General features: G+C 40.5%; 1 protein-coding gene across 1 annotated transcript in view; it reads left to right on the forward strand.

Annotated features, from left to right (window-relative positions):
- LARGE1 (LARGE xylosyl- and glucuronyltransferase 1) overlaps positions 1 to 22,925 on the forward strand; it is a 267,698-nt gene that overhangs the window by 165,423 nt on the left and 79,350 nt on the right. The gene's annotated exons all lie outside the window — the stretch shown is intronic.

Raw genomic sequence — 22,925 nt, forward strand, 5'->3', positions numbered from 1 at the left:
TGATAAAGAATTATGGATATGCTGTAGTTATGTACTGTTCAATACCTCTTGGAAGAATTTGGATTTTATTATGTCTTTATTAATAAAACTTAATTATTACTTTCAGTTGAACTGTTCTGTAACCACTGAGAATGGATGAAGGTGGGATCATTCTTGAACCAGGGAGGAAAATGAAGGGAGCAGAGTTACACTTGTGAATAGCAATAAGTTGCCTCTGAATGAGTTGATAAAGTGGTCTTGATTCTAAGCACCTAAAATATTTTTCCCTACCTTTTTCCATTTCTCACAGCTCCTTGAAAATGTCCTTCATAGTCAGTCTGAGAAAGGAGGCTTTCAGAGTAACTCTGTAAGGAGATGATTGCAAAAAAGTTCCCCATTACCTTGTCACAAAGCAGAGCACTTTCTGGCTAACACACTGCTAAAACCATTAAATTCTCCCAGGTTCCAGTGTTGCTAGCTGTTCAGAGGCAGAGATATACTCCGTTGTTCTCCTCTTGCCCTCAGCATATGTATTGCAGTGCTGGTAAGTGCAGAGGCATTCCAGCATCCTGGTTTAAAGGTTTACAACCCTGCAGAAGTGTAGCCTTGATGTGTTTCATCAGCTCTCTCAAAATCATCTCAAGCAAAGTCAGCCTAAGCAAATGGGAGTATTTATTAAGAGAAGCCAAAATACACCACTCCATTAGGAGGGAGTCAGGAAAGATGACACTTACTGTACTTATCCCCAAGGCCTGCTTTTCCCAGTACACAGCCCTGGTGCAGGACCTATTATCTTCAGTTCTGTGTCAAGGACTGGGTTGTAGTGCTTACTTCTTCATGCATTTGTTTCCATTCCCTTCTCTGGATACACTCATGTCTTTTCAACAAGCCAGAAGGCACCTTTTTGCTTAATTTAATTATTCACAAGCTTTCTTCATTAAGGAATATGAAATTTTTCCTCCTCTTCAGGTATCGTTCAGACCTCTTCACCATGCCTTTCCCTCCACTGAACCTTGAGTTTCATGTAAACATATACCCTGACAACCATAAGTACCATAAATGTATCCATAAGGAAGTAATGCTGTGCTATTGTACTGTCTCACTGTGTGCAGCCGTCCCATTAATAGTGAGATTTGACTGAATGTGGTGTCATAGCATGTCATAGCAGGAAAAGAAATGTGGATAAACAGAACTTGGGCATGATCAAAGAGACCAAAATCTGAATTGAGACAATGAGGGGGATTGTCTCCTTGCTTATAATTTCTGTCATAATTTCAGTGAAGATCCCTTGCTTTTTTACTGGGGAATAAAACCAAACATAAGGACTGCTTGTAAAGAGAGGAACATGGAGCAGAGGCAGGTGTAAGATTGAAAGAAAATATGGAAATATGGAGAAGAATAATTAATGGAAGTAAAACGTGTGTAAATCAGTCTCCATAGAGCTAGGCAAGAGTGTTCATCTGATGAGAGCTGTGAAAAGCTCTAACTTACACATGGAGACAGAATTCCTGGGCTACTGCCCTCATAACATACATAGCACAACTCCCAAATGCATGACTTTTTAAGTTGTCCCGTGTGTCTTTTTAATTAAGGTGTTTTTAATAACACCTGCTTCTCTGCAGTTTTTTTAATCCTGGCAATAATTTGGTCAGTGTCTACAGCTGCTCATCTCCCAGGCAGTCGTGCACAAAGAAAGAATAGATTAGACAATGTCATAGCCCCAGGTGTTGAGCTGGGGTGGGAGAGGACTTTGGATCCTAAATGCTGTGGAGAAGAGAGGAAGTGTCCAAGCCCAGGCTTGTTCTCCAGCCTGTCATAGGCTGCAGTTCCATTAGCAACAATGACCTCGATGATGGTGACATGAGAGTTAAGTGTTTAAGGGCAGGAATAAGAGGGAAAGCCAACAAAGCAAATCCATGGTGAAAGTCTGTTGTAGGCCACTCAACTGGGATGAGGAGGCAGAAGAAATATTCCATAAGCAGCTGGGAAGTCTCACAGTGGTTAGTCCTTGTGCTGGACTTGAACTTACCAGAGAGGTTAGTTGAACTTATTTAGCAGAGGTCTGCTGGAAGTACAACATGGGGGAGAGGAAACAGTCCAGGAAGTTCCTGGAGTGTGTGGAAGATAACTTCCTGACCCAGCTGGTGAGGGAGCCAGCCTGGGCAGTGCCTGGCTGAATCTGTCAGCAGAGCTGGCTAACCAGGGAGGTCTCAGTGGACTGGAAGCTAATAAATGTGATGCCATTCACAGGAAGGGCGGGAAGGAGCATCTGGGGAATTACAGGCCTGTCAGCCTGACCTTGGGGCTGGGGAAAGTCATAGAACAGATCCCCCTGGGTGCTGTCATGCTGTACGTGCAGGACAACCAGGGGATTGAGCTCTGCTCGCATGAGTTTGTTAAAGGCAGGTCTGGCTTGACCCACCTGATCTCCTTCTGTGACAACGATGACTCTCCTTAGTGGCTGAGGGAAAGGCTGTGAATGTTGTCTACCTAAACTTTAGTAAAGCCTTTGACATGGTTTCTCGCAGCATTCTCACAGAAACTGGCTTCCCATGGCCTAGACGTGTTGTCTGGATAAAAAACTGGCTGGATGGCCGGGCCCAGAGTGGTGGTGAATGGAGCCAGATACATTTGGCAGCCAGTCACTAGTGGTGTCTCCCAGGGCTCAGCATTGGGGCCCGTTTGATTTCATATCTTTATCAGTGGTCTGGATGAGGGGATCAGTGTTCATCTGTTGGAGGGCAGGAAGGATCTGGACAGGAACGATATGGACAGGCTGAACTGATGGGCCAAGGCCGGTTCTGTGGGTTTCTACAAGGCAGAGTGCCAGGTCCTGCACTTGAGTCCCAACAACCCTATGCAGCACTACAGGTTTAGGGCAGAATGCTTGAAGAACTGCCCAGTGGGCAAGGATCTGTGGGTGCTGATCAACAGCAGCTGAACACAAGCAGTGTGTGCCCAGGTTGCCAGTGGCACCCTGGCCTGGATCAGCAATAGTGTGGCCAGCAGGACCAGGGCAGGGATTGTCCCTCTGTTCTCAGCACTGGTGAGGCCACACCCCAAGTGCCATGTTCAGTTCTGGGCCCCTCACTGCAGGAAGGACATTGAGGTGCTGGAGCATGTTCAGAGAAGGGCAGCAGAAAATGTCTTCATAGAAAGGGTTGCCAAGCATTGGAACAGACTGCCCAGGAAGTTGTGAAGTCACCATCCCTGGCTGCATTTAAAAGTTATGTGGATGTGTCACTTAGGGACAGAGTTTTGTGGTGGACTTGGTAATATTACTTTGATGGTAGGATATAAAGGTCTTTTCCAACCTAAATGATTGTATTGTTCTATGATTCAGTGGAAATGCAAGGAAGGGCAAGTAATTTGTAGAGATACTGATACTCTTTTACTGCTTTCTAAAGTTTGGCCTAAATTCTGATTCTCAATTTTTCCTAAGTGTCTTTTTATTTGTCCTGCCCCCATTACAAATGATTGAAGGGTTGTCTCGTGTCATGAACCCCAAATCTTCCTCCAAAGAATATTTTTCTAAACTTATGTTTTAATCTCTTCCCTGTTTCTGTCTCAGAAGTCCCAGGTAAGTTCATGAAGATTTCTTGGGGCAATCTAGAATGTTTGTTGAAATATTACATAAACAGAAGAATAATAAAGCTCCTATGAAGGGAAATGCTAGTCTCCAAAGGAAACTGTCATTACACCCAACCCCAGTTAAAGGAGCAGCTTTAGACCCACTGAGTCTCCTTCTAGAAATGTCTAACAACCAGTTGCTGGCTAAAAGCCATCATTGTAAACCTGCCTACACCAGGATGCTTTTGGAGCAAATTAAAGAATTTCTCACATCAGTGCAGGAAAGGCAAGAACTTCTGTTTCCAGGTTGCTGCAACATAACTGATGAGGCATCAGCTGTGATGAGCACAGCCTTTTCCAAATTGCAGCCACACAGAGAGAGAAGGTCCTAGAGTCTGTAATTCTTTCTGTGCCTGGGAAGACTCTTCTTCCCAACAAAAACAGTGATAAAGAGAGACCAGTAGCTCAGATTCGTTTTTTCTCGGACACCATGCTTGGAAGAAACTCAGATTCAGGACTGTCTTGTAATTTAACCAGGTCTGATTTGCTGTGTAGAAGGGCCTACAGTATGTTTTAAATAGCACTTGCAATACCCAGAATCCTTATTCTGCAAAGGTTCTTATTCCAGTCTTCTTAAGAGTTGCTGGAAAGATCAGACTCTTACATAGTAACTTAATATTTTAGGTGGTAAAGGTACTACTCCATTTGCTCTTCAGATGGAAAAAAGGCAGTAGGATTTCTTTGTAAATTATTGCTCTTCTGCCCTTTCCTGATAAGCTCTTTGCATACACCCTTACAGTAAGTGATCCAGCCGTTCTGTAGCAGAGTGCAGAAATTTAAAAATCTCTTCTTTGAAGTGGCAACCTTAGGCTTTGGGAGAAATTCATACCTTTCTTAGGTAGCCTGAAACAGTGTCTCAAGCAATGTAACATTTAACAGTTTCTCCTAGGAAGTCAGTGGGGGTTGTGTAATTATTAATCATTTTATATACAAGCTTCAATCTCTATGCATAAATATGTCTTTGGGAATTGTAACTTAAATTTCAAGTCATATCCAGTTTTTCAGCTGAGATTTGGGCATTTTTGCTTCAGCCTCATACTCTCTTGCTCTATAGATAGGTAGAATGTTTTCCTCTAGGACTGAGATATACGTCCAAAATATTGACTTGAAAGGTTTGAGTCTGCAGCCAGGTTGGTGAAGATAACCTGTCATGCGTGTTTTCTGTGACTTAGTTGACAATGATTGTGTTTCCTATTCATCTTTCACTAGATTTTGACAGTTCTAAATTTGAGAAAGTACCTAGCCTAAGGGCAAAAGTGTGGGACTGTAGATCATAGTGTATTCTTGGATGAAGTGCTGCAGAGTGTTTCAGACAACAAGGATTGTAACCAATATGTTTTTATTGCAGAAACTGTGCAAATTCTTCTGAGAAAAAATGAGTCCAAAGCCATGTCCTGTGCCGTCAATCTTAAAGTTCATTTAAAGCCCATACCTGCCAATTTTTTTATTATTCTTGCTTGCCCAAACTCTTGGTAATGCAATATGGGTTCTTTTTTCCAAGGTTCTGATTTTTAATTTTACTGGGTGTTAAATATGGATTCTCAGGATTTAATTTATTTGGGACCTGACTAGAACAGTCATCATAATTATATGTCTTATAAGTTGCAGTTTCAGTCGGGATCACAGTCTCTGTGTACTGAGTGCTCCACATGTAAATAGGAAGAGATTCTCTTTGTGCTATACATTGTCAGGTGACAATTCTTGTGTCTGCCTTGTTTCTTTAGGCCATTGCTTTGTATGTGTCTCAGCTGAGACTCACAAATGAGACCTGAATAATCCCTGTAGAGATCAGTGTTGAGGAGCTCTGTGTTAAATTGAATGCTACATCAAAGGGCATTATGATATTTCTAAGTACATGTCAAAACTCAGAGACTGTATTAAACAGTGATGTCTTACTACTGCTGCATGTGAGCCTCACAATCCAGCTAGCTGACACAATGAATATTTTAAGTACTTTTAAACAACAGAGACTGGATAATACTTAACTAGTGCTCTTCAAATAACTCATATATAAGTCATCCAGAGAATACAAACTCTAGGTGATATTCATCAGTGCAAGTAAGTCTTCTCTGGAAAGCTGACCTCCATTAACCAAGCATACAAGAAAGAGAAATGGCAAACTTGACAGGAATACTGAGATTCACATGTTCATACTTTGCATGAATAAAAATATGCTATAGAAATTGTTTGCTTTGTGTCAGGAGCTCAAATAATGATAAAAATCCATACCGACATCATAAATACCAGAAAAGGTCAGCAGCAATTTTGGTGCAGGATCAAGTGCCCAGAGCTGAAGAGGGACTGGCACATAGTCAATCCCAAACTTAAAATTTGTAAACACTCAGCATGTGGGTGCTTTGGCATATTGCTCTGCAGAAAGCCTGAGGTAACAATCTAGGTTCATACTGTTTTTGCAGTTTCTTCAGGAAAAAGAGCAAACAAACAAAAAGAGAGAAAAAATCATAACCCTCACAAATTTAAGCATCTTGTGTAGGGATTTAAGTAATTATATTCCTACAAGAGCTATTATATATAAGGTTTTCATGTTAAGTGCATGCAGAACTTTTCATTTGTATGTGAATTTAGCATGCCAGAAAGTGAGAGGCTGATGGCACTGATGAGAGGCAGCAGAGTCAGCTGTATAAATTTCCCTGAATTTGGCTCTACCAGTGAAGCCCTGTTTTAATAAACTATATCTGTCATAGCCCTTGACTCTTCTGCAATGATTGTGTTTTTTATAGGTGTGCTGTTCTTGTGATGATGTAAAATACTGGATTGTTGCCAAGATTAAAATTTAAAATTCATTGACACCTATGGCTCAAGGCAGGGTTTGAGCCACAGAATTGATTCTGGGCAGGTTCTGTAGTTCAGTCTGTCAGTTTACAGTGAGTAAATCATTAAAGCTTCCTGATGATTTTGAGACAGGATCTCTGAGGGCTGTCACAGTGTTCATGTTAAATCCTGCAGAGATCTTTCTGTTTCTTCTGGTCAGTAAAACGAGCTTTCTTTTCTTACTAATCAAGAGGAAGGTATTAGCAACATGCACCTTAGTGTGTATAGAAATCTATGGTATGAGTCAGTCTTTTTGTGAAGGAAACAGGATCATATTGTAGCAGAGTGCATTAATAAAATTGTCAGGCAGCTGTTAAAATAGTTTAAAATTATCTGAATTTTTATAAGTGTCTAAAAAGGCCGAATGGCACTTGTCTATGCTCATAAAAGAAACATCTGTTAGCTTCTGAAAGATTTGTGTAAGTATTTAATGGTTAGACTACAGTGCATAGCTCATGCTAGGGTTATTACACAAATGAAATACAGTTTCTCTTTGAAAAGGTCCCTGCGGAGGCTCTATCTGCTTAAGATTTTCTGTTCTTGATTGTTATATTGTGGTGTGTTCTTTTCTGCTCCAGGTTCTTTGAAGCTTCATTGATAAAGAGTTTTATTAGTTAGCTATAGCTGATAGAAATATTGAGGGGTGTTGTGCTCAGGTGTCTCAAAATGCTGTCATCATCTGTGTGTGAAACTGTAGAATACTGATTTACTTTTGGTGAAGAGAGAAAGAAAGTAAGGGGTTAGGATACTTGGGGGAAAAAGATAAGTTTCTAAGTGTGATTGGGGGTTAATTTTGGTGACTGTAATTAGGAGGGGATCAAACAAAGAAGTGGGACTTGCTGATTCTGGGAGTCTAGGGAAAAACACCTCTCTTTCCACACTTGTCAGCCAAGCTGACTGGACGGAAGTTCTCCTTTATTTTCTTTTTTTTTTCCTCCTAATTGCAGTTTGCTTTGCTGTGATATTCCTTTATTGAGAAGCCAGTATGTGAGAAGGTTGACCTCAGTAAATGAGCTCCAAGGGAGAGAGTTTATTATATGGATCAGCATGTGCACATTCTAGTTTATGGATTTTAATGTGACAAGGGACATAATCAGAAAATTTTGATTATGAATTGCTGCCAAAATAGAATGGCTGCAGTTTCTGAAACATCTGTAGTTCTATTTTAGCTGAATGGTTCTTTGTCTGTTTCTGCCATCAGGCAGAAATATTTAGAGGTGAAAGGCCAACCATGCATAGAAACAGGGTATAACACATGGTGGGGTAAACTCTAAAATAAAATAAAAGATTTGAGTTCTTTATTTTTCCATTCTGATTTCCAAGGGATACCCTTTAGTCATGTTTTCAACGTTTATCCCATGGGGGCTAGAGATGTTTTAATTATAAATGAAAGCTGATATTCTTTGTCATCTTTTGATACCACAAGTGGAGTTTTTAGAATAAAAACCCACCACATGCTACAAGATTTGTAATAAAATCTTGTTGGCAACTCTGAAATTTTGAGGATTTTTTTCTACCTTCTCAACATCAATCTAGTGCTTTTTCTACATTATTGTTCTCCAGTCTTTGTTAACCTGCCACTCATTCTACAGCTGTCTTTTTGGCTTAGATGCTATGATGTATCAAACACCCAAACTAAACATTGTATGACTCACACAGTGTTAAAGCAAAAAAACAGTTTCTCCTCTGAGCTCTTTCTTCAGGATTTAAAGAGACTTTAATTCTATTAATCTCCAGTACTCCAGCTGTGGAGAATGGGCCTAGACCTTTTTTGAACTGCCTTGCAAATATTTATTAAGAGAAATCAGGGCAGAGCATGGCATCAAAGGAGCAAAGTGCATATCCCCATCTCCCTTGGCTAGCAAAAGCTGTGCCTTCTCAGAAGCTAGAACATCAAGCTCCCACAGGGTACAAAGTAGAAGGAGCATTTCTGCTTTGCATTTTTGTTATTGGCAGAGGAAAATATATTTCTGGGAATGAGATGCCAGTAGGCTGTGCTAAAAGGAAAATATATGAGAACAAGGGGTGGGAAGAAACCAAGGAGGAAAATAATAACTCCCCCATCCAAACTAAAAAGGAGACATCAATCAGGAGTTGCTGTCCACCAATAAATGTTTTCGGTTGATTGCTTTCTCCTATAGTCTGTTCACATTCTTCTGCTTTCTCTCAGGTCCATTCAGTACCCCTGCCCTGACAATTTACAACATGTTTAATTATATTTTGTTTAGAGTGCTATTAAAAAAACACCCAATCATGAATATTTCCCTTTCTTCTTGGGTGGAGCACTCAAATTAAGCCCATGTACTAATCCCTCTGGCCAGTCACTCTGCATTCCCTTGGTGACAGTAAAGCAGAGCAAGTGCATGAGCAGGCAGTGAATGTGGAGGGAGTAGCAGCATGTCCACCAGTTATTAATGTGTAATGATAAGTAACTTCTGCATGTGGGAAAAAGCCAAGCAGAACAGACACATGGGTCATTCACCTAACAAATGAAGTTTATTCTAAGGTTTGATAGTTGCATTAATAGGACTAAAGAAAGAATGATATTTAATAGCTACATTTCCGTGCCTAAGGCCTTCATTCTAATCACGTGCAATCCATCAAGCACATAACTTTTCACTGTTCTCTGTGACATGCATTGTAATAACTTGATATTCTGTTTTCTCCCTCTCCAAACCAGGCACATTCTCTGAACCTACCTTGTTCTGCATTAACAATCCATATTTTTAAGGACCTCAGGCCCCATTTCCAATTACAAAGCTCTCATTCGAGGTTTCACCTGTTTGGTTTCATGCTGCAAATTATGCCTGTAATATTGTCCTTGGCAGCACATGGATTTGCATAGGGTAAAGTGGTGTAGGGAATATCTGTCTCTCAGGTTCAAGCTGTAAGGTAGAACATATTGCCCAGAGGTCAATGGCATGATTATCCCATCAGCAGGGTGAGTGCATGGTATTAGTCTCTGCACAGCCAGGGAAGAGGGAAATGCGTGTACAAAATTATACCAATTTATTACATAACTGCACTACAACTGTGTTCAAATGTACCATGAGCAAAACCTGGGAACAGCTGTATGAACTAGAGGTTAGACATGTAAATTAAATCAGTAATCAGTCCAGTTTTATGGAAAAAGAACCTCCACATCCTTCCTTTTTCCAATTAATCTAGAGAATCAGGGATGTTTAACTCTTTATTTTAATCCTAGCAAGCTAAAAGGAAAAAAAAATTAGCTTGGTCTGCAGTGGGCCACTTTACTCTGCATCTCTCAAGTGTCTTTATTTTACTTAAATTTGAAGCTGGCTCCACTCCATGTTCTTTGCAGTAATCTCTAGCTGCATTTAGCATGGGCCAAGCAGTTCAGTTTAAAGAGAAGCATTGCTCCCTCTGACTCCTCAAGGGAAATGCTTTTTGTCCTTTGAGCTGCTGCTAACAAAAATAATTTTGTCCTAGTCCTAGATGCATACCTAAAGGTGATTGATAAACGTACAGTACAGCTTGGGGACAGAATGTGTCCACAGCTTTTCTGTATTCATATTTTATTTCCTGCATTTAGTCACAGAGAAATTCATAGTCCTGAAAAGAATTTGGACCTTAAGTGCAAATCTAGTTGCAGTAAATTTTGCCCAAGTTCATGTCAGTAAAAGAGATGCACATTAGACATTTTCTGGTGGAAAGCCAGGCCAGTTTGTTTTTCCTTTGCACTGCCTAAATACTTAAAAGGGTTTCAAGATCTAAGCTGATGGTATTCCTGCTTTGGTGTAACACAAACCCTGTGTCAGCTGCTTCTGGTGTGTGTGGTTCTGGGATTCATTCTGGAGCTGGGACTGAACGTGTCAGCAGAACAGATTCTTGGAAACCATTAACTGCTGGCACAACTGAGTGAAATCCTGACACCACTTAACATTTGTTTGGGGATGTAGTGGTTTTTTTCCTCTCTGCTTAAGGACTGGGGGAGCTGTCAAGTAAGTGCTATTCTGACACACCCAGAGAATTTGTCTGGTGGGAACAGAGGTGGAGGAGGATAGCAAAGGAGGTGATACAGCATTCAGTGTCTGTTGACAAATATGCCAGAGCAGGAACCATCTGAGAACCTAGCACATGCTTACTGCTTCTGCCCTGCTGAGATGTGTGACTTGGAGTAGGACTGAAGCCCTGCAGCAAAGTGAGCCGTTGCACTTTTTCTCTCTTAAAATTGTCCTTGGCTGACTCAATGCCACCACTCTTCTGTCATCAGCAGTAAATGTCTGCCAGTTTATGCTCACAGCAACTTACTGAAATGCACATCGCCTCTGAGTGGCACAGGGTCTCCTGAAATTCATTTATTCCTTGCATTGTCTTCCTGCACGTGTTCTGCTTAATAGAAAGTGATACTGTTTCCTTCTGTATGCTTCAAGAGATCATTATTGCAGGTGCAAAGTGACATTCTCTAGGGCTTTGCCAACCTGCTGCAGAGTCATGTTGGCAACAACTTCTGACAGTATTTGGAGGTTCACGCTTGTTCCTATACTACTAAGAAATGATGATCTGAAAGTTGCCACACTGGTGTCCAAAAATCCTGAAGGAGCGCATCTCAGCTGATAAGAACTGCCTTTATAAAACATTGGAGTGAACAGGATGGTGCTGACTTCTGTCAGTAAAGAAGTCTAGTTGCTATATTCCCTGATTTATGTAAATATTCCTGCTTTGAACTTACAGCTTCTTTTTATAGCTAACTGAAAAAAGATGTGAATAGTTGGAAGAGCAATCTTTAAAATATGTTCTCCTTTCAACTCTAACCCCCTGTTATGGGTCACAGGTAAAAAGAGTTGGGTGACCTCAGCCAGGTCTGATGTGCACGAAGGCTGAAGTGCATAAGCAGGGCAGCAGAGGGATGCTCTTCTGGAGTATCAGTTTTGAGGCACCTCAGCAGATTTAGAAGAGAATGTTCACACACTGACAATTCTACTCTTGTGATCATTTAATTATTTCAATTATTTCAAACGTAATAAGTGGACATAACCTGGTAGATAAAAGAGAAAGCAATGTGGAGATTGAATAGAGTGAGGACGCTGAGCAGGAAGAAAGAATAGGAAAAGGAAGAGGTGGCAACCCATCCCGAGTTAGTCAAGATGGTAAATCTTGAAACCTAAGATTATTTAAAACACCATATATCACAGTAAATTATTGTGAAGCTATATAGAGGCATCTGCACATATCTAGAAGTTTTCTGAATTTTCTTGGCAGTGATATCTAACTACAAAAAAAAAACACTTGCCAAGGAAATAATGAAGTACATGGTAGCATTAAGGAGTTAACACAACATTTAATTCAATGTCATTTTGGTCTGTCCCTTCTGCAGGGTTGGTAGTGCAGATACCATCCCCACTTAGCTGCAGTCAGCAATTAGTCTACTGTCACTGCCACCACCTTTTTATTTCTGTTGCTCTATGATGCCAGAGGTTTGTTTATGTGCAAGCACCTCTAGACATAGTATTTAAGAGAGTGGTAAGATGCTCCACACACCCATTGCGGTGAAGCCAAGTGGTTTTTTTATCTTCGTAATGCATTTTGATCACTGTAACAGCCATTCTAGATTTTGTGTGGGGAAGGAAGACAGAGAATTATTTATAAAATTGAGAGGAGCAGTGATAAAGCTCTGTTTCTGTGCTTTTTTTTGGCTTTGGTATTATGCTATTGCTTTTAAAGGTTTAGTTGCCATAACAACCCAAAGCAGTCCTGTATTACCATAGAAACGTACTGTTGTGGGTGACAGTTTTTATGAGAATCTTTTTTTTTTCTTCTTCACGTAATGTATTTAGCACTGGCCTTTTGCAGGTGTATCACAATACACTACAGGGGTTTCAAAAAGTGTCAGAACGATAAAATAAGCAACAAAAATGAAGCATATGCTTAAACCCAGGAAGAAAATCTGGTGTCATGGTTGACTCAGAACAGAAAAAGAGTAAAAATAAATTCCCATTGATTAACTTGGAGGTCAGAAGTCTTGAGCTTAAAGTGGAACTGGCTAATCAGTCCACATGAGTAAATAAAAAACCCCAGCAAAACAGGAGTTAGGGCTTTGATTATGTACCAGGGAATTAGTGTAAAAACAACTTGCCATGATAGTTGTAGATATGAAAGTACGGGACTTCTTTAAAGTTCACTGCATGGGGCTGCTCCTTGAGACTGTTGGGAGGCTGAAGGGAGAATTGCAGAACGAGGCAGCCTCTCACAAAGCTGAGAGGGATTCCTGCTGAGAGTTTGCTCCATCTGCATATTGATAGCCTGCAAGCCTTGGGTGCTGATTGGGACCCAGCAAGTCCCTAAATTTTGTGATCTCCCTGTATCAAGGACCTTTCCCTCTTCCTTTGTGATACCTTTAACAGCTGTGCTCTTTAGAGCATCTTGGCTTCAAAAAGAATAGTAATGGAGCTTTTCCTTCCACTAATCTGTGTCTCCATCTACTCATTATGTAACTGTCTGGAGCAATGGACCACTGGAGCATATCAGCTCTCCTAATGTCTAATAGATTACTGTGCATCTTTGCTATCAAACTTCTCATTGAAGTTACGGACCCGTTGCAGACCATATACTCTGTCCCAGCAAAAAGAGTACACAGTACACTGTCACAGGTTCTTAATACACTGTTACAGGTTCATAATCTAATGACAAGCCACACAGCTTGTTGGAAAGAGGATAGAGAAGCATAGTCAGACAGCTGTGGAGATCATTATTGATTACTGTTTTTATGAGGAGGTGCAGGTCTATCAGTTTCCTGTAATCAGTTGCATCGATGATGAAAATAACTTTTCAATCCTGATTTGCATGTTTTAAAGAACAGAAAAGCTTCCAGCTGGGATCTTGCAAGAATTCCCCTTGCCAAGGTCAGGCAGGCAGCAGGAATTGCTTTACAGTTATGCTTTATGGTTTCTGACCCCTCTGTAAGCCTAGACAAGTCTGCAATTACTTTCTCTCCTTTGACCCTCGGTTCTCCAAGCCTCATTCTGAATTACTCAGCCCTGGGAGTAGTAATTAGCTGGAAAGAGGATATCCGTTCTGCTTTCTGAATGCCTCCCTCTAACCTGTTCAGAGAACTGGCACCATAGAATGCTTCTTATCCTTCATTTTCATGGTATTGGAAAGCCCCTCCATCATCTTGAAGTTTCCAAATGAGATGTCTTCCATCTAATCTAAGCAGAATTTACTGGACATCACTTCTTCTTTGTTCTTCTTCAACTCCTTTTTCCAGTCAAGAATTTTCAAATTAATAAATTAAAGCTTAAATGTTGTGAATACTTGCTTCTCCTTTTCCTTTATCTCCTTATAACATTGATATTAACTTCTACTCCATGAAAAAATGTAGCCAGACTTCAGAGGGATTTCTGTACCACCTTGAAATTAGTACCTGTTGCAGTGAAATTACTGAATACTGACCACCATGCAATATGATTCCTACTCTTTTTTTTTTTTTTTTCCCCTCACTTGATTGAGATTGCTCTATGAGATAAACTCAGGTAAAGAAGCAAGATTACAGTGTCAGGAATCATGTCGGGGGGAATCTGGGTCTGGAATATGTATCTGTGCAGAAATAGAATTTGGGGATATTTCCTTTTAAAGTGAAACAAAGGTAAGGAGGAGCTGCAGGTTGCAGTATGCTCTTTGCAGACTCTGTAACAAAACAAAAGTTGCCCTAACCCGCTCTGTTCCCCTGGGGGTATCAGGATATTGGCAGTACAGAACGGAGAATCAGCACCTTGCCCCAACCAGTACGGTTAGTACCATGTAAGCATGAGAGCAAAAATGACATTTGAATATCAGTGTGTTTCAGTGGCAAGAGTTCTTAATATGCTTCAGAGCTGTTTTGTCATTGAAGGCGTGACACCAGTGTTTGAGCTGCCTTGCTTTTCACCTTTCTTCTTGTTTACAACCTGTTTCATGTCTTCCCATCATCATGTGTTTTCAACAGAGCACTGAAGTCTATCTGCAGTTTCTTGCTGGAACACACTCTGAAATGGTGAGGGACACTTCACCAGAGAGCCAGTTCTGTACTTAACCTTTCCCCAAATAGTAGAAAATTATGAGGTGCAGATTTATTGATAAAGGTCACTGTTTAGTGATATAATAAATAAAAAACTAGAGGTGGACATGCCATAGCTACCTAGCACTAAGTGGTATCTGGTATAAAGTCACTGATTCATTTTTCTTCTAAAATACTAATGGATTAACTATTGTGAGAAACCTTACCCTGGATCAGATACCATCTGTCTTTCTGTAGTAAGCTTAAAGTCAGCCCAAACTCCAAATCATGTGTTCTGGCTAATGCAATAGAAATGTCATCTGTGCCCACATTTGTCTGTGAATGAGGTTTGCTCTGCTGGGTGATTCAGTGGTGAACAGAACCTGTGTACTAATGAGCATAGAGCCATGGCTGCAGTGAGACTTGGACTAACTTGGTTGGAATATATTGTCCTAAGGTACCTTGCTATGTAGCTCTGACTTTCACATTGAAGGCAGATGGGAATGCAAATTTCTTAAGATGAAGTTTGGAAGGCATATTCTAAAGTAGAAGAAATTTGATTTTCATTATCCCAAGATGTGATTAGTCTTAATTTATCCCTTGGTAGAAGAGGAAATGTTTAGTCATTTCTCTAACAATATGTAAGGTTTCCAGGTTGTCAAAATTAAGAACTAAAGATTAGGTTAGTAAACTCTGGAGAGTGTGTTGAGGCCTGGAGAGCACCTTTCATTACTTTTGTCCCCTTGTGACCAAAAAGCAATGATAAACTCTGAAGGAAGTTGCAACTAGAGTTGAAAGCAGAGACAGGAGAGCTGTAATTTAAGGCTGAGGGTTGTTTTTTTTTCGGGAGGGTGGAAGTCATGCATGCATGTCCACCTCTGCAAAAATGCACTGAGGATATGCTTCTTAAGATATCCAAAATAGGTGGTGCTTTTTGTTCTTCTCTCCAGAGACTGCCTCTGCCTGGCCTAGCTGTCAGGCAAAACGTGAGATTGTTCCAAGGAGCTTTGTAGCTCTGATATCTTGTTCATAGTCCAATGTGAAAGTTCAAAGAGGAGGCAAACTCCTTCAGATGAGTCAGGATAAAGAGCTGTCACAAGTGTTTTATTAGCCTGAAAGCTTGAAGCACCCTTACCAATTCCAATGCCCATTTCCTGCCCTGCAAGTGATATTAATATCTCTTAGCAATATATTGAAATCAACCTAATCCAGCAACTGCCATGAGTGAAATTATTGACAATTAGTAGTAATGATACTTGAGAAGGAAGACAGATGTAGTTGCATCACAGTTTTCTCTTATAGGCTTAGAATATGTACAAATTGAAACAAGCTATTTAATTAAATATGTTATCGTATTTCTAGTGCTGTTGGTGAGGAAGTATATTGAGATAGCAGGGTGTTGTAACCATTTCCCCTCAGATCTCACCAAAATTGTACAGTGACTGTGTAGAATTGATGTATTAAAAAACATTATTTTCTCCTTCAGGGGATCTTGCAAGAATGTGGTGCATTTTTCACTAAAAAACCAGTGTTACTGATGGAGATCTCAAGGGAGACATTCTTGAGATTAGGCCAAGATCCTTGTCTCATTTGCCATAGACTGAATCCAGAGCAATTTCATCACTTTTCATTTAAGCTGTCCTTGGATTTATATTGGGGAAAATTAGATGAGAATCCAGCTTTTAATTAGAAAACAGTGCATGTGTGAAATGTATGGTGGGTTTTTTTCCCTAAGATAAGAGCCTACAGTGACCAGCAGAGGTCTCCTAGAAGTGCTCTTACCATCTATGCTCAACAGATTAATTTTTCCTGAAAAATTAAAATGCATTAAATTCTGTTAAAAGTCAAGAAAAAAATGAAGGAACCAAAATTTGGGAACCATGAAATGTGGATGAATTTGGTGATTGTGAAAGACAAGTTGTGATAGCTTTCATAGACCTTGGGATTTGTGTACTTATCCCTGAGCTGTAGTTTAAGGATCTTCTGGTTTTATTCCACACACTATAGCCCATGTTATAGTGGCACATTCTTGAAATGCCATTGCATCTATCAGTGGCAGGTTAATAATTACTCACTTGCAAACTGATGTGATTTCTTGTGAGTAATCACAAGGAGATTTGCAATGGAGTGCTGGAGAAACAGCTGAATTTGTCTGAGTGTACAGCTCTGTTACAAGGGCATTTTAGAAATCTGGTGCTACACAGATGTGGTGTGCCTGTCTGCTGTCAGCAAGGACCAGCACTTTTTATTTGCACATTACAAGTTCAGGCAAGACTCAGCATTACAGGCAGGAGGGTCTAACTTGAGCAGGGGCTGAGTGCCACACAGCCTCACAAGTAAAGCAAGAACCAAGCATTTCCTGTCTTTCAGTTCCTGGGAAAAATACAACAGGTCATAGCTCTCTGTTGTCTAATACACTGCCTTCTACCCATTTTCACCCCATTCAGTATTTCTCTCAGCGTTTCTATCCCTCAAGCTTATTAAGTTCTGCATGATGATTTTTCTTTTCTAATTTCCCCATCTGCACTGTTGTCCCTGTAGGTCTCTGTGTAACATTTCTGATCTGGTGGTGTCTGCAATAGCTCTCAATGTAATGGCATTTACACTGGTAATGAAGTGCTTTTTACCCCACTTTCAGTACTGTTAACATTTAATTGGTCAGCCTCAGCTGTAGAGAGTAGAGGCATTTTAACAGCCTGGTGTATCACAGGTCAGGTTTTATGGACCTGGCCAGAGGTCAGAATGAGGAGCATCTCTAGCATCAGCACACACTTTTTTTAGCTGTGAAATAACTACAGGATTCTGTTTTTAATTAATATGCCATTCTTCCCTTACCCCTCTTTTTATTTTTGGGTCTAATCCTCTCTTTAAAATTTTCCAAAGTCATGGGTTATTTTTTTCGTAGCCAGTTCAGCCGTTCCATTATGAATGCTTCTCCTTTTATGCTGAGTGTCAATGGAAAGGATGTATCTGACCCACCTCCACTGCTCACTAAGTCAGCTGCCTTTGAAGTACATGTAATAAACTTTCTCTGATGGTGAAAAGAAAAGCCTCATTAGTTCCAGCCCGTAGTTGGGATGCACCTTTAATCCACACTTGTTCTGCTTCATTCTTTTTAGTGTTTAATTATTGATACACATTACATGACTCATGCAGTCTTACACTGACAAGATACTTTCCTGTATTTTCCAATCCCCTTTAATATTTTCACTTCCCCATTTAAAACCTGGGTCACATTTACCCGAGGTTCTGTGAAACGTCTGCAAAAGACCATAGCAAAAGGAACCCATGTGCAGTAGGTTGTGATGGCTAAACAGCAAATTCCTCCCAGCAGATTCTCAGGCAGAGAAGGGTGATGGAGCTCCAAAGACAGGCAGCTGCTGCGAGGAGATACTGGGTCCATGGAACACTGGCAGGTCTCCTGAAGAGGTCATAGTGCAGCAAAACCCAAATAAAGACAAGATGTCCAGGACACGATAACTCTGAAGCTCACTCCCATCTGTTTAAATGTTGAAACATGCTAAAATATTTAGTGTGGCTTGTACTCCTTTGTTTACCACTCTCATTTAATCTACGTGGTGTATGCGGGTAACAGGGAAGTTCCTTGAAAGTCTGGAATAATTTTCTTTGTAGCAGTTGTTGGTGTTGGGGTTTAGATTTTGTGACCAAAACAGTGCTGATGGCACACTCATGTTCTGGCTTTTGCTGAGCTGTGGTTGCACAGCATCAAGACCTTCCCCCATTCTCTCTCTGCCCCCTCAGTGCATACCGTGATGGGCAGTCAATAGGCTGGGTCAGGACACAATCGGGCAGGTGATTCTCACCATCAAAAGAGTTATTATTCCACGGCATTCAGCATCATGCTCAGCACTGAAAGAGATTAGGGGACTAGACATCTTTTTTTTAGGTCTGGCTGGGCACCAGTTACCCACAGGAGGGACCCTGGAATCAATTGTTTTGCTTTATTTTCTTTCCTACCCTCTTTCTCTACTTCACTTATTAAACAATTCCTTGTTGGTTTTGGTTGGGTTTTTTTTAAATCTGGACCCCCAAGTCTTCTTGCTTTTATTCTTCATTTCCTTCTCTCCAGTCCCACTGAGGGAGAGGGGAAGTGAGTGATGGACTGTGTGGTGCTTTTTTACCCATTGCTGTTAACACAAAACACAGGTACAAGAAGTGCTGCCAGTTAGCTCTCAGTATGGGACCAATATCTCTTCATCTCTGTTATATCCTGGTGAGCTGCATGAACATTTGATGGCTACCAAAGTGATAATCACTTTGCCAAAACCTTGGCATTGAAAAATATGCAGATAGCTGTTCCAAAGAAAGTAAAGGTATCATCATAGCCTTCTGTGCACAGGAGAAAAAAGCTCCTGTTTAAGAAGGGATATGTGAACCTGAAATTCTGACTTTGAGAGGTTACTTCCTGAAACCTGCTTTAAAGGGGATAGTCCACCATGGTAAAACCCTCAAAGATCAGGAGACCTACTTAAAAATTAAGATGTTAAGAAAAAAGAAAGTATACAGTTCTTGCTTGTTGTCTGGCTCATTAATATTACAATTCCTTGTTTTTGTAGCAGTCATAAGAGCAAAAAGCTTACTCTAAAGAAAGCAGAAACCACCTACTTTTTCCTGTTATTAGATACTTCCAGAACATGCAATGCTAATAAACACTCCTAAGGAATTTTTGGGGCTTCTGGTGCCCGACCCCATAGAGGAAGGAACATATTGTACTGTAGAAACTTAATTAATTGTCGGAAATTAATTTCTCCAAATGCTTAGGAGTGTTTCCAATCCCTGCCACAAAGAACTGTGTGTTCAAGAAATTTCACAGCAGGGACATTTTGAGTTCTCTAAGCCCATCTCCATTTGACAGGGCACAATAAGGAGCAGTAGGTTCTGCAGGTGTTAAAATAGTAGGCAACATTAAAAACACGTAACAGGAGTCAGGGGTTTATTAACATATGAAAGTATGTTAATAATCTGCTTTTAATTGGTAGTGCTCCAGAATCCTACCTGAAACACACATTATCAGAATAGAAGCTGTCATTTTAGTATACAGGAATTAAGTGATAACATACCAAATCCATGCTTCTGTGAACAGAACGAGCTCAAAGATAGAGTAGCAGATATTTGGCATAATAGAGCCTCTGCTGCTGTGTTTTTGAAAGCTCTTGTTCTGCATTCAGCACTTCTTTCCCATTTTTTAGCATTTCATAGTAAAACCTATCCACCAATGTTGACAACTGATGTTTCTGCTCATTTGAAAGTATTTTGTAAGGGTAAACCACGGACTTTAGCATGACCACAAAGAGGTGAAACTAAGGTAAAAAACCCTGCCTCCTTACAAGAAGTTTGTTGATTCAAATCCTCCACTAGGATTAAACTTGAAACCCATTCTGTTAGGCCTCTTTAGTTTTGGCATCTTGTCTCTTCCAATTAATTATTAGAGTCTTTTTGAGAGTATCTTCTGTCTCTGCTGTCCAAAGAAACAACCTCTGCTGAAACCACCTTCTCCAGCCTGCTTCTGGAGTAAAAAAACCCAAAAATGTATGTGCCACTTGTAAGCTGTTATGCAGAGGCATGTGGCATCAGAAGGGTTAGATAACCAGGTGTGTCCAGCAGGTAGCTCTTGTTCACCTGGCAGTTGCCTAGCAGGTAACCTGCTGAGTTTTTCTGGAAAGAGCTTGGAAAGCTGCTCCAAAAAGCCAGACACATACAAATAAGAAGTCATGCAAAGGGGGTGTCTCTTTCTTACAGTATTTTCTTTAAAATTTTCCTGCTATGCTTTTAGAGTGGTAGGATCAGTACTGGGGTGTGGGTCCCTAGGAAGAAAACTCTTTCTGATGCTCTGTCAAATCCCTAAATAAAGACCTCTTGCCAGGGAGAAGGAGCCCGTTTGGCCAATTTTTCAGAAGTGCTGTTACTAAAATTTGTGTGAGCTGTGGGTGTTTTGGCTTCTTTGAGAATCCAGACTTTCTGGAGAGCATTCACACTCCTTTTTTGTAGCAGATCTCTTATTTTTATTCTCTATTCTCTCACTCCTTTCCTAGGAATGTAACCCTCACAGGTCATGTGCAGCCGAGGAAGAGGAGGAAGGGCAGAATGTTTAAGGCAGCTCCCTTTCCCAGTCACTAGAACTGGGTAGGAAGAAGCCTTCCATTACTGACCCGCCAAATCTGTAGCTCCTGATTCAAGACTGGATTGTGCTATGATTAATGAAACATGTTTAGTAGTCTCATTTGAGCTTTTAATGGTCTGTTGTCTGCATTATGGCTTTAGCATACCCTTCATTATGATTGATAGCCTGTTTGGCAGTAGGAAGCAGGGTAGAGGGCTGCTTTGAGGTGTGCACACTGAATAGAGAGAAGTGAAAATAGCTTGGTAGCATTGGAAGTGCCACTTTAATCCTTTAGGAATCCTTTAGGATTACATCTCTATGAGGGCCAATATATGCACATGTACCTGAGCTAGTTACGGGAACTGGCAAAATACTGTGTTGCACTGATAGTTCCTGCTGAGAAATGGCAAAACTACACAGTTCTGGCAAAACGCTGCATTAACACAGTTGTAAGGCTTTTGCTACTTAAACCAGCTAAGATATCTCTGCCAGACACTGTGGTATGCCAGGTTCATCCACTTTTCTCTGTATTTGTCTTTTCTACAAGCCATAACATGCTTCTGTTCTTCCCTACATCAGCAGTAGGGTAAACACAGCTCCCTCTTGAATCAATCAATTTCCTGTGTCTTAAGTTTAGTGGGAGGATTGCTGACATGCAGATTTGGGTGTTATTTAGCCACTTGTTTTGCCAGCCATGAGCCTGCAGGGATTATGTTGCAGGTGAGAGAACAACCTTCAGGAGTACCTAGCAAGCATCTACAATTTAAATTTAATGACCTTATTTAGTGAAGTACTTAATCATAGGCTGAAGTGTTAAAGCTCATGAGTAGTCTCATTGACTTCAGCAAGATTGAAAATGATGATGCACTGAGATACAGCATTGAGTTAGGGCAGATAACATCAGAGCCTGTCCTGGCTAATAGATTCAGGGCCAGGTGTTGCTCTCTACTGGCATCTTCTTTTATCCCCCTCATTGAACAGTATCTGCCAAATGTGGTCTTTCCAAGTGTAGAGGATATGTGAAGTACTAACTTCCTCTTAGGCCTTTGATGCTGAAATTTAGGCTGAAGTTTGAGATAATTGAGTTTAACATTGGGAAAAAGATGGAGCAGTCAGCAAAATGTCACAGTTGACCATGAACTGCTGCTGCTCCCCACTGGCACACGCTATGGCAGATGGTGCATGCCTGAGGCTACAGAGCTCAATGATCCCTAGGGAAAAGAGCTCCTGCCCACAACTCACAAATTCTTAACACTATAAAATAGTTTTGTAACTAAACTTCACCAGGTTAAAAGTGTTTGCAGCAAGAAAGGGAAACGAATTGGAAACCTCCAGCTTCTGTAGAAAACTAGTTTTGGGCTCTTTTGCTTGAATTTCTGAGCTCTCATATGTCATAAACTGTTAGTATAATAATTTTGTTCAATTTTTTATAAATATTAGGAGTATATCACCTCTGTGTCCACCTCAGCATGTATCTGTCAGTTTGCTTGTCGCTGGTCTCCTATTGCACTATTGCATAGAAGATGTGAATTTTGTCATCCATTTCTTCATTGTCTTCATTCATGTTCATGAATTATTCTGGTCGTTTAATGCATCCTAGCTCTGCATTTTGCGGATATCTGTTCTTGGTAGCAGCAAATCTGTCAGTTTAATTGCTTTCTCTTTAGCCTCAAACTTTTTCTCATTAAGTCGGTGAGTAATCATCTTATGTTATTGAGGATACTAGGGCGGAAAAGTTGTTACTGGTTCTCTTTGAATTCTTTTATTTAATAAAATGAACTATCTAAATAATAATCCCTCCCCTCTGTTTCCAAAATGCTATTACTTCCTTTTAGGCACATGGGAGCTTCAGCCTGTTTGCTTTTTAATTAAAAGTAAGTTTTCAGCTGTGTCTTTTCATCATCAGAATTTTTTGTCACCTTGAAATGAAGGCTCTGGCATTGTCTTTTGAATTATTGAGCACTGACCAATGAGGGGAGTTCAGTTTAGAGTATACATTAATCTTCTTAACTACTCTCATCAACCTGACTGTCCAGCCAGCTGTGGTTTCAGTATTCCTGTTTGCTGTCCCTCCTCTGTCTACCCACCAATATATATAAGACATCAATATAATCTCTCTGTGCTTGCTAATTACTGAATTCTGTATTCTTTGTGTTCTGACACGTTACAAAACACTTCCCAAGGTCGTGTCTGACATGAATACTTTTCCTATGCCATTTTGTTAGCAGAACTTCATGTTGAAAGCAGCTTTGCTGGGGGAGTGACTTTACTCCCTCTGGGAGAGAACTGGGTGTCTTTTTTTGTCTTTTAAATTCATTGATTTGCAGAAGATCTAAAAAGTTAATCCTTTAAGCAGAGATGAACTAA

This window comes from Sturnus vulgaris, chromosome 5, assembly GCF_052056855.1.
Source record: "Sturnus vulgaris isolate bStuVul1 chromosome 5, bStuVul1.hap1, whole genome shotgun sequence".
In the NCBI taxonomy this organism is placed as follows: domain Eukaryota; kingdom Metazoa; phylum Chordata; class Aves; order Passeriformes; family Sturnidae; genus Sturnus; species Sturnus vulgaris.